Genomic DNA, 15736 nt, shown 5'->3' on the forward strand with positions numbered 1-15736 from the left:
TTATGTTTGCTTTAGTGCATCTTTAATGCTAAAGCTAGTTTTTAAATAAAATTTTATAAATCCATCCATTTTTTAGTAATTTGACCACAAGGCAATAGTTTTATAAACTTTTTTAGAATGCTTTACAATTTTCCATTAAACAGCAGATTAATTTTCTACGAAAATCCCATTATTTGGGCTCATGGGCCTAGATTCGGACACCACATTTGTGTGCTCTTATTTCAGTGATTAACCTATGAAAGAAAAAGTAAAAATCCCCTTCAATCTTAGTCAACTTGCTCATATAAACAGAACTTTCCTCACAAGACCAACTCTTTGCAGACCCTTTTAAATTTGCTTAAACTTTCGATTTGTCCTATTACTCTTTTAGTTTAAAGCAATCTTTAAAACCTTCTGAACTAGACAAAATTACATTCCCTTTAACAAAAATCACACTCGCATGTCATCTTATAATCTTTTACCAAAAACACATTTTACTTTCCTTACACATCTTGTATGTAAAGCTGTTTCTCCAGTAGCCTCAATTACATGTTATAACTTTAACTCTAAGCAAGTTTTGTTTTTGGTGAAAGCAATTTATTTATGTACGAGGTGTGAAGCCTAGATCATCAGACCAAAGTGCAGATTCGATCTGACTTTTTTCAGCATGGCTAGGAGGCATGGCTACCTTTGCATGTCCCCAGGCCTTATCTAGACTCTAACGCTCCAAATTAGGTAAAGCGAACAATTTTCTAAAAGCCAAAGTAGCAATTTATGACCTTAAAGCATTTAGCAAATCTGATATTTGACCTAAATTTAGACCAAATGTCTAAATTTTGAAGACATTTTTATTTTACCAATAATCTTTAAAACTGTCTTTATTTCCAAAAGATTACTAACACTACGTGAAGGAAAAGGCATTAAAGTTTCTATTTTTCTGACAAAATATGACTTAAGTGCTTATTTTTCTAAGCCAATTAATTTGAGCTCTTTTATATACACATCACACACACAACACATAAATAGAAGAGGAAGAGAATGAGGAAAGCTTGCAGTTTCTACAGCCTAAGAAGCAGGCACAGCTGGAAGGCAAGAACAGATCCCCCAAATTAAGGGTTTCATTTGGTACTGAATCCTGGTTCCCCAAAAAGTAGAGAAATACAATGGGAGGAGATAGGGTTGTGCTTCTACCATGCAACTTAAAGCTAATCAGCTCATTTTGTAATCAGCCCATCCTTCATGGGATTCTCATCTGTCAGTGGAAGGTGGGAATGTTCCTGTATCTTCCAGGAGGCCAAGAGCATGTGTCTCTGGTTCAAGCATGCAAAGAGCCAAGTATCCCTTCCTAACTGCATTAGCCTTCCTCAAAGTATATTTTCTACCTAGCTATAATACACCAAAGCTAAAAGCTCTCCCATAATGCAAAGTTATTTTTGATATTCCTAAAAGTCAAAACCATCACCTAATGCAGGGCAAAACAGAATAGGGTCTTAGATTTTGAGAGGAACCTACATTTTTAGTAAAGATGGGCTTTCACCATGTTGGCAAGGCTGGTCTCAAACTCCTGACCTCAGATGACCTGCCCACCTCGGCCTCCCAAAGTGCTGAGGTTATAGGTATGAACCACTACACCTGGTTAAAAACTTTTTTTTTTTTTTTTTTAGAAAAACACCATTCAAGAAGAGAAAAAGGTAAAGGCCTTTTAAATACATACAGCTTGGACATCCATTTTTAATCAAGCTAATTTTAACCATAGAGCTCTTTTGTTGAAAAAAAATTGTTTTTAAATCTGTTCCTAGCCAGGGCAACCAATATTTCTGGCTATTGAATTCTACCCCAGGTAACCTTCCACATGAAATTAGTAAGTTTCAACTAAGGGTATAATTTAACCATGGACACATAAGGTGTTTTAAAGGGATAGTAAGCAGTTTCTTTGTTTAACAAGATTTAGAATCTTCCCAAGGGTAGTTCAGAGAAAGAAAAATTCAAGACAGGAAATCAGAAGCTATCCATGGAGAAAAAAATCTCTCAATAAGTGGCAAAGTTACACAAATAATAAACTAGAAAGGAATCATTCTGGAAGTCAAGAATTGAACCTGGGATTACTGGAGGTCTTCGAGGAGGCTAGGGTCTCTAGGCAAGATGGAGAAACTAAAGGCAGGGGAGGAGTCACATGGTGATCCAGAACTGGGCTCAGAACCTAAGTGTCATATCTCAAAGTCAGCATGATACCAGATCCAACTTCCAGCCTGCTTTTTTATCTCTCTTCCTTAATTCCATGAGTTCTTGAACAACCTTCCGGATAACAGCCCTTCCAGCTCTACCTCTCCTGGGACCTCTGCTCTCACAGAAATCCTGTTGGCTCACCTCTTCCAACTGCTCTGCCCTGAAGTTGAATCTTGGTGTCTATGGGGTATTGGCTGAAGGATTGCCTTTGGATACCGAAATCCACAGATGCTCAAGTCCCTGATATAAAATGTGAGCTTTTGGAGGGAGGTGGCCCTGTCATCTCTGGGCGTTTCTCAAAGGTGATAATACCTCAGAAAATGTGTCAAATGACTATCAACAATCCTGCCATTGAAGATGATACAAATTGTCTGCGTGATTTTCCTGTTCTGGATAAGACTGCTAGGGATGTTCCAAAGCTGTGGAGGCCTACTCGAAACCCTTTGGTAGAAAATGTCTGAGAGGCTACATGGCTAGAAATAGGAAACCTGCCTACAGTTCCTTTAGCACCTTGAGCTGGCTCACCATATTCCTGCTGACTCCCGGCTCTCTGAGTCAACCACACATGAAAGTGGAGCTTTGATCCCAGCATCTTAAAAATCCTGCACTTGGAAAAGAGTCTGTTCTCTCTAGAGGATAAAAGTGAAATTGCACCTCTGTGAAATGTGTGTTTGCAGCCAGGTGCAGGGTTCTGCAGGAGTCAGCCCCAGGACAGACTCAAATCTCTCTCAATCAATAGCTACGTTTAAACTTTCCATTCCAAAGTGTCTGAAATGGAGATGACCACAGCAGCCCAGAAACCTAACCCCTGCAACTTGGGTCACGCAATGTGTCTTTCAGCCACTGACATCATTTATCATTATGGGCAAAGAAGGAAAAGGCCCAGTTTTCCGCGGATAAAGATATGTGACTCTTACCAAAGACACCCAGCTTCAGCTCATGAAACAATTATTCTTAGCACAATGTAGGCCACTACCCACCTTAAGCTCTGGACTGTATCCCTGGCCCTGAGCTTGTCTGCACATACTGTGGATCTGCAGTTTCCCATAAGGTAAGCAGATCATTAGCAATATTAATGACCGACCCACTGTCTAAAATGCTGCCTGACACATAGTAGGCATACAGTAAATATTTGTTGGACAATCTGCAAAAAAAAAAAAAAAAAAAGCTAAGACAAAACCTTAGCTACTGAGCTACAACAGCATTGAACAGTTTCTATTGCTTTTCCCAGAAGCCTAGAGCTGCCAATTTCAAGCTCACAATGGCTTTTAACCACTTAAGGTAATTTTTTTTTACATATATCAAAGCTCACTTTAATATTTTCAGCAAAACAGATATAGGATTATACCAATGTTTATTATTATTATAACATTAATACAGTACTTATCAGACTTGATATACTCATCACCTTGAAAATTTGTTTAAATGTAGGTTTTTTAAAAAAATTTTATTGCATTTTAGGTTTTGGGGTACATGTGAAGAACACGCAAAATTGTTGCATAGGCACACACATGGCAGTGTGATCTGCTGCCTTCCTCCCCATCACCCACATCTAGCACTTCTCCCCATGCTGTCTCTCCCCAACTCCCCCCCCCCCCCCGTCCCTCCCCTATTTCCCCCCCACATACCCCAGTGTGTAGTGCTCCCCTCCCTGTGTCCATGTGTTCTCATTGTTCAACACCCGCCTATGAGAGAGAACATGCAGTGTCACTTAAGATAATTTTTAGGGCTATGACATGAACTCCAAAATTCCTGTCTTCTGAATGGTGGAGACCAAGAGAAAGTATCCACACATGGTCACAAGGTCAAGCTCTTAAGTACAGAGAAGAAGACAGTAATTTCATCTGGTATCGGTTTCAGGGACCTGCAGCAAAGTTTGTAACTGACTATCCTGCTGGGCTGCCTTGAAAGCAGTCTTTTATAGGACCTAAACCCACATTCTATTCTGTGAGACCTATCGATTATAGAAAGACAAATTCTTAGTACAAAGTGCACCAGGTTTGCTATAGCCTAAGACTATGTCACAAATCCTGGTATATTTTCTATTAACCAAACCCTTGTAGAGGACACAAACAGTGATGTTTATTGTTCACACAAACACACACACACACACACACACACACACACACACTCACACACACACCAGAAACTTGGCTGGTAAGAATTTCTTACTCTTTTTTCTGGCATACCAGGTTTCCAGGTCCTCTTTCTCTCTAGCTTTTAGAAGAATGGAACAGCTTTTGTTGGCGCCATTGACTGGCAATTGTTGTGGGAGACCAAACTCCATTTCAAAAGAAAATCATCCGTATCTGTTTTATAAATCCATAGGCAAAAGCTTCACAGTTTTGCAAGATGCTGCCCAATGGGCTGTATAGGGACCCAAATTAATGTTTTTCATCCCCACAGAAGCAAAAATACACATAACAAAAGACACTAGTCACCTCATTTAGCACCCAATATTGACCTGGCAAGGCTCAAACTTTTTCCCATTGGTCCCGGTTGTCATCAATCCACTCCAGATGGTGAGGAGTGATCTTCGACCAGGAATTCAGTGGTGGTCTCTGGACAAGATAAAGTGTGGTCATCCTGAATCAGGCCTATTAAACTTCTTTCAGGGATCCCTGAATGTGACCTGATAAATAAGCAAGGTTCTCTGAGTTAGGCCTGCTGGACTTCCATCAACAATTCCTTCATAGATCCCCTCCTCCACATATAGAAACACACAGACAAGATGGACAGAAGCTGATATTGTTTGGTTGTGTCCCCACCCAAATCTTATCTTGAATTATAGTTCCCATAATCCCCAAGTATCATGGGAGGGACTCAGTGGGAGGTAATTGAATCATGGGGTGGTTACAGCATGCTCTTATGATCCTAGAGAGTGAGTTCTCATGAAATCTAATGGTTTTATAAGGGGCTTTCCCCCCTTTCCTTGGAACTTCTTTTTCTGGCTGCCATATGAAGAAGAATGTGTTAGCGTCCCCTTCTGCCATGATTATAAGTTTCCTGAGGCCTCTCTAGCCCCTTGGAATCGTGAGTCAATTAAACCTCTTTCCTTTGTAAATTACCCACTCTTGGGCAGTAGTTCTTTACAGCAGCGTGAGAATGGACTAATACAGAAGGCCTTTCAAATTAAGATACCTAAGCAAGAATTCCCAGTGTATCCCTTCCAAACTCTCCTCCTGTTCTCCTCCTGAGAAATATCCCCAAAATCTTCTTGATTGAGGAGAAATCTTCTGAACCAAGACTCTTCCTACTAATTAGGGAAGGCCAACTAAGACCCCGGAAGGAACTGAACCAAGACAGATATCCTGCAATGGTGCTACAGAGAGACACTCCACTATGGGGCTACAAACCAATCAGGAGAAGGAAGGAGGCATTGGCAATGCCTAGAATACTCACTGAACCAGACACCTCATAATAAGGCTATAGCTACAGACACTCCCATTACTGGGCTACAGACAGACACCTTGGGATAGGGCTAGAGTTATGGGACATCTTCCCAGGACAATTTCTCTTTTGCAATTAAGTCCATGCACATTGGGTCAGCAGCACTCCACCAGTAGAGACAGTACCAGAGTCATCCCCCAGTCCAAGAAAACTAAGCAGCCTCTTGGGCTGGCCTCTGAATCCATCACCAGAGGGAGGCTACCAAACCATGGGCAGGTAGCCAAAAGGGCAATCCTGGATGAGCTCCCAAAATTTGTAACCACCCAATGGGTTCACCTTGCTTGCTGCTTAGAGCCAATTTATCAAGACAGGGGAATTGCAATAGAGAAATAATAATTCACACAGAGATGGCTGTGCAGAAGACCAGAGTTTTATTGTTACTCATATCAGTTTCCTCATTTGTTCTTTCTAAACTTTCTTCCAATAATGGTTTCAGAGACTTTTCTCTAGTGCTGTGGTCAAGCTCTATTCAAGCACAAGTCATAAGAGTGCAATTAAACTACCTTTAAAAGAAAGGGACATTATTTCAACCTGTTTGAGAGCCTCAGTTGGTCTGTATTAATATGAGGACATCAGGAGGGCTTCCACTCAGCTGCAGGGTGTGCTCTGAGATCACTTGACTTGTCTTTTAATTTCCCTTTCTGTGGTTTGTCTGACGTGGAAGCATCTGTAGAACCTGTCTGAGCATCACTATAATTTGATATCATAGCAGTACCTGGGTGCATGGCTATTGAGAAAACCATAGCATTCTAATGCCAGTGCTGTTCATCCATCTAAATCCATGTGAATTGAGCAGTTGCCAGGTTAAACCTTAGTGTTAGGAGAGGGATGATCATGGGCAGAAAAACAAAAGAATGACCCTACTGTGATGGACACAGGAGTTCTTCATAATATTAATTAATATTTATTGATATTGTTTCACTAAATTTATACTGTTTAATGTATTTGATCTAGTAATCAAATACAACTACCATTCATTTTCTTTTTTGTTTGACAATGTGTAGAATATAAATATCTGAACAAAATGACCTTCAGAGAGCCAAAACTTTGCTGGGTAAACAAAATATTAATTAACTAAAGGCTTGAGAGTTTAAACTTTTAGGAGATTTGAGCTGCAAGAAAATCCAAATCAAAGTGGTCTAAGGGTGAAGCTTTATGGTTTTCCACAAGCCAGCACCCCAAGGTCAGAAGCAGAGTTTCACAGCTGCCCTTCTGCTTCAAGAACGCTTCTGGTTGGGATTCTCTTTGCTGACTTTGTTCTTAGGTTGGGAGAAAATGACTATGGCAGTCTTAGAGCCCACAGCTGTGTAATGCCACTTTTAGGAGAGAGGCTATTATTTATTTTTTTTGTTCAGAGTCAGAAAATACTTCCCAGAGTGTTCAGAAATTGTCCCTTATTGCTAGATCTTATCGATATGTTCTTTCCTGCATAAGCCCCAGCTCGGGGTGACATGCACACAGAGTGGCTCCAGCTTGCCATGCACAGGCCTCATAGAGGCAGTCCGAGCAGCAGTGTGTGGCTGGGACTATTCGAGGAGGGAGGATTCCCTGGCACGAAGGCCCAGGCTTTATGGCATGCTCAGTGTGAGGTCAACCTTCATTCATACAACAGCCCACACCTCAGGACACCGGGAGACCCGGCATTCACAGATTCATGCTCCTTCTCCTCATTTCACATGCAAAACGTCTATCTCCACAAAAACATACTGAGTTTCTAGTCAAATAGAGAAGCCCAAAGCCTCATCCAGTTACTGCATCAAAACCAAGTCCAGAATCTCTGGCTTGTGCAGCTTCCGCTCTGTTCCTCCTATTACCGCAAAACCCACCCTGCAACAGCCAACATGTAGTGGTATTGAAGGAGGGGGCCGCAGAATCAAAAAGTCAATCTCATATGATGCAACATGAGAAACACACTCTGATGACCGGTTGTTGCCAGTTCCCCTGCACAGATACAGAGTGGACACCTTGTTCAGCAAGTCCAGCTAGCTGTTACTGTTCACTCTGAGAATCTCCACTGCCCTGAGGCCCATGGAGCTCAATTCTGCCGTGGGAAGCCTCATCTTGCCCATTGAATTGCATCTGAGATCTTGGATGTCCTTCCTGATTCTACTTTAACAACCTAAATCTTACTGTTGCAAATTGGGCTGACGGAGATGCTGGGCTGGTGCTCACCTTAGAAGCTACACAAGCCAAGACTTGGATTTCTTTGGCAGTTTGAATCCTTTAAATGGTTACTGTCTTCTTCTAGGCAACTGATGGTCTTGACTGCCCCTTTCCTTTGAGTCTGGAAATTTCTGTCTCTTAGCAAAATGCTGCTGCCACTGAGCCCCTAGGATCAAGTTTAAAAGACTCAACTTTCTTCCAGCCAAAGCTTTGGGACATTTAGGTGAAAAAAAGATCAAAGAATCAGGATGCATCTGAGTTGTACCTTCTCAGAGATTGCCTTCCCCTCTGTTAGGTCAATAGTGCCTAAGAGGGGGTGCTCAGCAGGTTATATAATTTGGCTCCGTGTCCCCACCAAAACCTCATTTCGAATTGTAGTAATCCCCATGTGTTGTGGGAAGGACCTGGTGGGAGGTCACTGAAGCTTGGGGGTAAGTTTTTCTCGTGCTTTTCTTGTGGTAATGAATAAGTCTCATGAGACCTGATGGTTTTATAAAAAAGAGTTCTCCTGCACATGCTCCTTTGCCTGCTGCCATGTAAGATGTGCCTTTGGTCTTCCTTCGCCTTCCACTCTGATTGTGAGGCCTCCCTAACCATGCAGAACTGTGAGTCCATTAAGCCTTTTTTTCTTTTAAATTACCTGGTCTCAGGCTTGTGTTTATTAGCAGCATGAGAACAAACTCATACAGCAGGGTTCAGATTTGTCTCATGTCTCATCTACCTCCTCCTAAACTTTGCACCTACCTAACTAGTCTCTAACAGATTTTTACTTGGGACCAAATGGCATCTTCTTAACCCCAGAAGATGGCTCAACTTTTTGTCTTCCTTTTGAAGTTTGCTCCACTGGCTAAGAAGGTTTTGGTCTTTCTTGCCATTTTACTTTCAGGCAGGTCACCTTCAGCCTAAAGCCTTACTGCTTCTTGACGTGTGGTTTTGAGGAAGAGCGCAAGTCAACACGTGCTGATGACAATGTTGAACTTCAGCTGAGTCCCTGAGCTCCTGGAAATCCCCCTACTCTGTCTCCACATATTGCCAAATAAGAGCCACTGCTATCCTTCCACATGGCTCTGATAAGACTACATTTAACTCTCTTGTTTGGCTGCCTTAAAATGCCAGGACCCTCCATTTTTTATTAATAAATATTCTCCCTTTCCCAATAGCCTGAATACAGTCCTCTCCTGACTGTCTGGTTTCCTGCCATATTTCCAAATGCAGGAGTACCGTTTGGCCCATAACACAGTGCTTTAATCCACTTCCCAACCTAGCAGAGGGGAGTCCTCACTGCCCCTCACTCTTTTAGCCTGAGATTTCAGTCCATTATGTGAGCACTCCCAATTTTAAGTTCTATGTTGACTTTGAAATCTCGATTTTAAGTTCTGTATTGACTTGGAGTTTTTGAGATGAAAGTGATAGAAACTGAAAGGAAAATTGGCATTAAAAATGAAAGACACTTATGAGTTTACCAGTTCGGGATCTGAGTCAGGGACCCCTCAGGATGTGCTCAGTCAGGGCCCAGTTCTGATTCTGAGATGCTCGAAGGTCTGCCCTCTTATGCACATCCATTTAAGCCCTGACAGGCAGAGAGATGATCTGTTTCACATCTACGGGAATTAATGAAGATTACCCAAAGATAACAGGCAAAGGCCATTCATTCAGAGCTGCTCTAGCAAGGGGGCCGGCCACCATCATCGCATTTGTTCAAGAATCACAGGCATGCAGAGGAGAGGGGAAGCTTCACAGTGGGAAACAGACAGCTCAGGTGAGCCCTGTTGCAGTGCAGACCGCCTGCCGGGGGAAACTGAGGCAGTCCACTGGAAGCAGGGCTGCCTACATGATTGGTTAGGGGAGCATATTTGGCTTCTTCTGGTTGGTCCTAAGCAGGGACAACATCAGGGAAGCTGCCAGTTATTAATCATGTCCTAGTCATTTGCAGCCAAGTATTACAGGAGTTATTGTTTAGCCTCCTGAACCAGTTGTTAGAGTGGGCTGGCTTCCTATCAGTCTGACTCACAGATCGTGGGCTGGTTTCCTGGGCTGGTACTGTAGTGTGTGAGTTGGCTTCCTGGGCAGGTTGCCATAGATTGTGGGTCAGGTTTATTTTTGTATCTGGTCTGGCCATTGTCCATTCATATCTCTGCCCTCCATTCTCAGTCTCTCACATTTCTCCATTAAAGCATGGAGAGAGGAGAAGGAGAAGGAAAGTGAAGGAGAAGGAGGAGGAAGAGGAGGAGAAGGAAAAGAGGAGGAGGAGCTAGAGACAGAAGATGTGGGGGGAGAAAGGGAGGAGAAAGAAGGGAAGAGGAAGAGAGGATGAGAACCAAAAGCTAATTTTTTTAGAAGCCACAGGAAAATATCCAGATGCACTGATTTGGCCTTAATTGTTCTAGAGGCCCACTGATATGGGGAACAGGTTGTGACTGTAGTTAAATTCATTGTGCCCAGGGGTCTAAGAGTTTATGCTTTCCCAGAGGGAAACAGGTTACCTGGGGGAGTAGGTATCTGACTATAATAAAGATTCTATCAGAAGAAGAAAAAAATACTGCCACAACATTTTGTCTTTCTGGATAATTTTTTTATTTGTCCATGTTAAACAATTCAACTTTAAATCTGTCGCCGAGTATCTGGGACCATTTTGGGTAGAAAAAGATGCCGTGTCTAGCGTTCCATTTTCAGAGGAACCCCCCAGCACTGTTACACATGGAAGCATTTCAACTTCCCGGTATAGCTGGCGTTATTATTTACACATGGAGTGGCCCATGGGGAATCTGGTGCACACAGTTATTGTGAAACAATGGATGTTGCCCAAGGTTTCTGAATTTCATCCACATTTATTCTGTTGTTACAAAGTAAAAAAAAAAAATTCCCTAAATAACCAAATCCCTTGCAAAGTGGTTTGGTAAATTTAAGATTCAGTTGTTAAATATTTCCTTATTTGTGCTTCAAAACTTATAAAAGACACTTACCATAACCATAACTGAATTTCATTGTTAATTTTTAGATGTTTTTATAAAAGCAATTTAGTAATGAAAACAAGTATTTTTTCATTTATGTATATATTTACTCATCTAAAAAACTAGCTACTGATCAACATCAACAATGAAAATCTATTGTCTTGTCTTTAATAATACCAAAAAATACATCAATGGTTATTCTTGAGAGGGGTTGGAAAATAACTTTAAATCTGCATATCTGTTACAACTTTGAGATAAACAAAAATATTTTTTCTTGCTTTATTTTGGGGAAGAGCTGATTCCTGCTGTGAACAGTGGCATATGCATAGAAAACAGGATGCAGGAATGCCATAAAGTCAAAGAATTTAGGCTGTGTATACTGATTAAAATGATTTCAAAATGATCTTCAAGCTTAATGTAATTTAAAGCCAACATATATTTGTCTTTTTATCTTCTACATGGATGTATACATTCATGACATACATAAAACAGTTGTAAAAGAAAAATGAATGCCGAGTTGCTAGTCCTATGGGTCAATTAGTCTCCGCATGCACACGCTTGTGTTGATTGGCTTTCTACGTACGTTGATTTACTGTCATCAGCCACTCTCTGCTGAAGGAGCCTCCATGACATCTCCCCAGCTCTTTTTATTCATCTTGATAAGCCAAATCTCTGTCCTCCATTTTCAGGACACACCTCTGAAATTTAAAAAAAAATCTGTTATTCTAACAGAGCACTGAGTTTAATATTTATAGATCATCTCTATTTTGCCAGATGCTGTCGTAGCTGATGGGGTTTTAATGATAAAATAACATAGCACATGTCCTCTTTGGACCTTTAGGCCAATGGTGGAACATCAGCAATTATTGTAGGAACACGGGACATGGGCAGAAGACAGAAGGGACACGTGGCTCACGTGCGAAAGACGAAAAGGAATAGCCCAAGTGTGGTGTAGAGAAATTTAGTCTATATGAGAAACGCATGTCCACAGGCTGGAGACCCAGAAAAGAATGAAGCTCCATGATGGAATACACAGATATTTGATGTGACTCATGTGCAGCATGGATGTGGGAAGCTGGCTGGAGGCTTGATGAATAAGGGCATACAGGCCATGGGAGGAGTCCCGGAGGCAGACCCCTGAGTGAGGGGAGCTGCTGAAGAGTGTTAATCTGGAGAGGGGATAGACATGTAATGAGGAGCCAAATGTGTGAAGAAATGTAGGAGCTATCCCCTCATTGGTTCTCACATGCGTTCAACATGCATTAGGTGATAAGTACCTGTGTTGTAGTTGGAAGTCATTCCGAGACTGGAAGGCTCAGAGACACCCAGGGAACTCCTGAAGACACACTCTGAGGGGCATAGAGTCTTGTGTGGGATACCTAGGGCATAAGAGTCAGATAGTGGTGAACTGTCAAAGGGCCGTGCAGGTTAAGAGCTGTGCAAGATTCAAGGAGAGATAAGTAATGTGAAATAAGAGGAAGATCTTTATGGAAGGAGAGTCCATGTAGAGTAAGTCCAGAATTAATAGGTGGGGTAGATTATGAGACTGAAAGAAAATTTGCCTCAACACAATTTGACTAAACGAAATAGGGCCTAAAATATTGGATTAAAAGTAAGTTGCTCAAAATAGCAAATCCCATTTGAATGCCATTTTGGGGAAAAAATTATGATCTTCCTCAGTTACTACATGTTTGAATATATTAATTTCTTTATTTGACCTTTATTCAATGCTCACTATATGCCACACCCAGTTCTGGGCCCTGGGGCACATCAGTAGATTAATAGACTACCTGCTCTCAAAAAGCGTGAATTCTAGGTAGTATCCACTGCCTAGATCATAAACATACTTTATGATCTCCTGAATGCATAGAGTTAGTGAATAAAATGTCTTTGTATTTGTTACTACATTTATCTGTGAGATAGAGAAAGCAAAAGAAATGAATGAATACTCATTATATGAGTAATGTATACCAAATATTATGACTTTATACTATAAATATTTCAGTTAATAATCAGAAAAAAATCTGAAATGTAGATACTATATTTTCTGACTTTCTCATAGAAGAAACTAAAGTAAGGCTCAGAGAGGTGTATTAATCCAGTAACCATTAAAATTAAATGAAAGTTCATCAGAATCACTGGATGTATGATCAAAGCACAAAATGAATGGCATTAGAGTAAACCAGTGAGAAGTAACCAGGAAAAATAGGTGCATGAACACACCACTTGTAAAGGAAATAAAACTATGGGTTCATGCAGGAATCAAGGTAACAAAGTGTTTACCAAAATATGGAAAACATATATAAAATGATACTGAAGATATTAAAGTATTAAAGAATATCTTAATTTTGAAAAATGTTGTAAGTGGCTGCAGTGCACCGTGGAAGATCCTTTCCCTCTTCACTATTGACTTTCATTTTAGAATAACCTCCCTTTTACCTTTCTCACACAGAGACTTCGTGGCTATTACATTTTCTTAAGATGGAATGTTAAATATACCCCTAGATTTGAAAACAAATGAAAACCAACTGTAAAGAAAAGAAAACAAAATGTAAGGAAAAGAAAACACACTGTAATTAATTTGTTGTAAATCTTAAACCAGCCTTGTATAAAAAAACATTGTGATCACATTAAATTTCTTTGTTTTCTGCCTGTACAAAAAAAGAATATCTTAATTTAAAATGACATAGTCCATATTTAATTGTGATAAGAATCAAAGTTATGAAGATTTTATTGGTGGATAAATCAATCTGTACAACTTATTTCCAAATAAATAATAAGAATTTGACACATGATTATAGAGTGCATTTGGAGTAAGAAAACTCAAGTAAGAGAGCAAAGTTTATGAAAAAGTTTAACAAAGAAGGTAGACATGGCCTGCTACATATTACATTTATTTTAAAGCTATAATAAAATTAACTTAGTGATGAATACATACATCAATGAAACAGAAGACAGAATCAAGAAAAATATATGTATATCTCAAATGAAAATTGTTAGTAGAACATAGAAAAATATGCTTTATGATCTGAAAAGGTAAGTATATATTAGACAAAATGTAAAAAGAGTAACTAGTAAAGAAAAAAATTAGTTTACATCTATCTGAAAACCTCATCTTGAAAAAACACACTGTAACAGAAGCTAAAAAATAGAAAGCATTTGGGAAAAGTATTTATAACATCTATAATAAACTGATCAATATCCGGAATATTAAAGTAATGTATCGAAATGAGAAAGCAAACAAACAATCTGAGAGATAACTTGCCAAAATATGAACAAGAAGTTCACATAAGAGGGACGTATGACTCATAAACTTCTAAAAGATTCTCAGTCTCCCTAGTAATCAGAGTCATAGACATGCAGCCAACACTGAGAAACGTCTTCACACAAATCAGATTGGCAAAAATACAACAGTGTCATAATACAAATGCTGCTGAGGATGTGGGCAGATATCTTGCTTGCTTGAGGGCCCACAGAGTGGCATGACTTTAAAGAGAAATTTAGAAATAACCAGTAAATTTGAAAAGGGACACACTCTAAGCCCAGCACTTCTGCTTGTGAACACATCATCTATTGAATCTTGTGCTCACAGCAACACTGTGATTAAATGTGACATTGTCTGTTAGTGCAAATATGGGAACCATCCAAATGCCCATTTATGGAGAATAGTTGCATGTCCAATATTAAGAAAACAGGGTGCTCTTTGAAGCATCTGTGAGTTTCCATCATGTGACATTTGCCTCCTTGTGACCAGGGCCTTGTAGTTTACAGGAAAGTGCAGCTCCCAGGGGCAGAAAGCAGGGAGGCTGGGGTGGGCCAGCTGCCTGCTGTCTCTAACTGGAAGCCACTACCTTTAGGGCAGGAACTCTGACTACTTCACTCCCCACTGGATCATCTGGGTTTTGGTAGGTGGATGGTGGGCGGGTTACAGATGAGAAAGAGCGGAGATGATGGACTCAGTGTTAGGTGCTCTAGTCAGGCCCATGCATCTCAGAGGAGACTTCCAGCAGGCTCTTGGATATGTGGGTTTGGACTTCAGCAGAAGGGCCCAACACAGAAATTACATGTGGAAGTCACTGGTGTATGTGGGTATACGGTTGTTTCTCTTGTTGTCAGTTTGGAAGAAAGTTGCAGTTACGGTAACTTTCATGTATGTGTCTCAAGGAGAAGGCCTTGGCAGATCTTTCAGTTTTGCTCTTTTGGACACAGACTCCAAAGACTCGATTTCCTTCCACTTATTTCCCTCCCACCACCCCTGGTAAATGCCTAACCACGGAAAGGCCAAGGGCTGTGATGTGCCAAGATGTACACAATGTAAACAGCAGGATCAGAAACCAATCACAGAACTCTACTCTCTCAAGTTTTGCTCCTTCCCCAGATCCATGTACCTCTCGGATTCAACTCCAGAGGAAAGTGTTTGATGATTTCAGGGATTACTAAGGAAGAATATAAAGGAAAATTAAACTGGTTATGAATACATTTAAAGTTAAATTTTAAGTTATAATCAGGTACATTAATTAGGGAAAAGAAAGAAAATATTAACATGCAATTTTATTCCAAAAGCAAACTGGGCAGATTCAAATTTTTAGGCTTCTGAAGATGAGGGAAAATGCAAGATATTAATTTATCAATCCGTGTATTGATGCCGGTGTGTGAATATGTAAGACAGTGTGTGATAAGATTTATATAAGTGAGGGTGCCAACGCCAATGCGTATGTTAAGCAGTGCATGGTTGCACTCCCCACCACCTATGAAGCCTCCTAATGTTCTCAAAGTATCACCTGCTGACAGCTTCCATTGGACAGAATGTTTTGAAAATCTTCCTTTCAAAGTACATCACATATACAAACTATGTCACATGACTTTATAGTCAGTTCTCCAAATCATGAACACAGTTGTCTCAAAAAGTTAATTTATTAGTTGCCTTGGCCTTAAATATCATTTTTTCTGAAAAAAATATTTCAAAT

Source organism: Sapajus apella, unplaced genomic scaffold (genome assembly GCF_009761245.1).
Source record: "Sapajus apella isolate SASKATOON/1434 unplaced genomic scaffold, GSC_monkey_1.0 scaffold54, whole genome shotgun sequence".
Classification (NCBI taxonomy): Eukaryota; Metazoa; Chordata; class Mammalia; order Primates; family Cebidae; genus Sapajus; species Sapajus apella.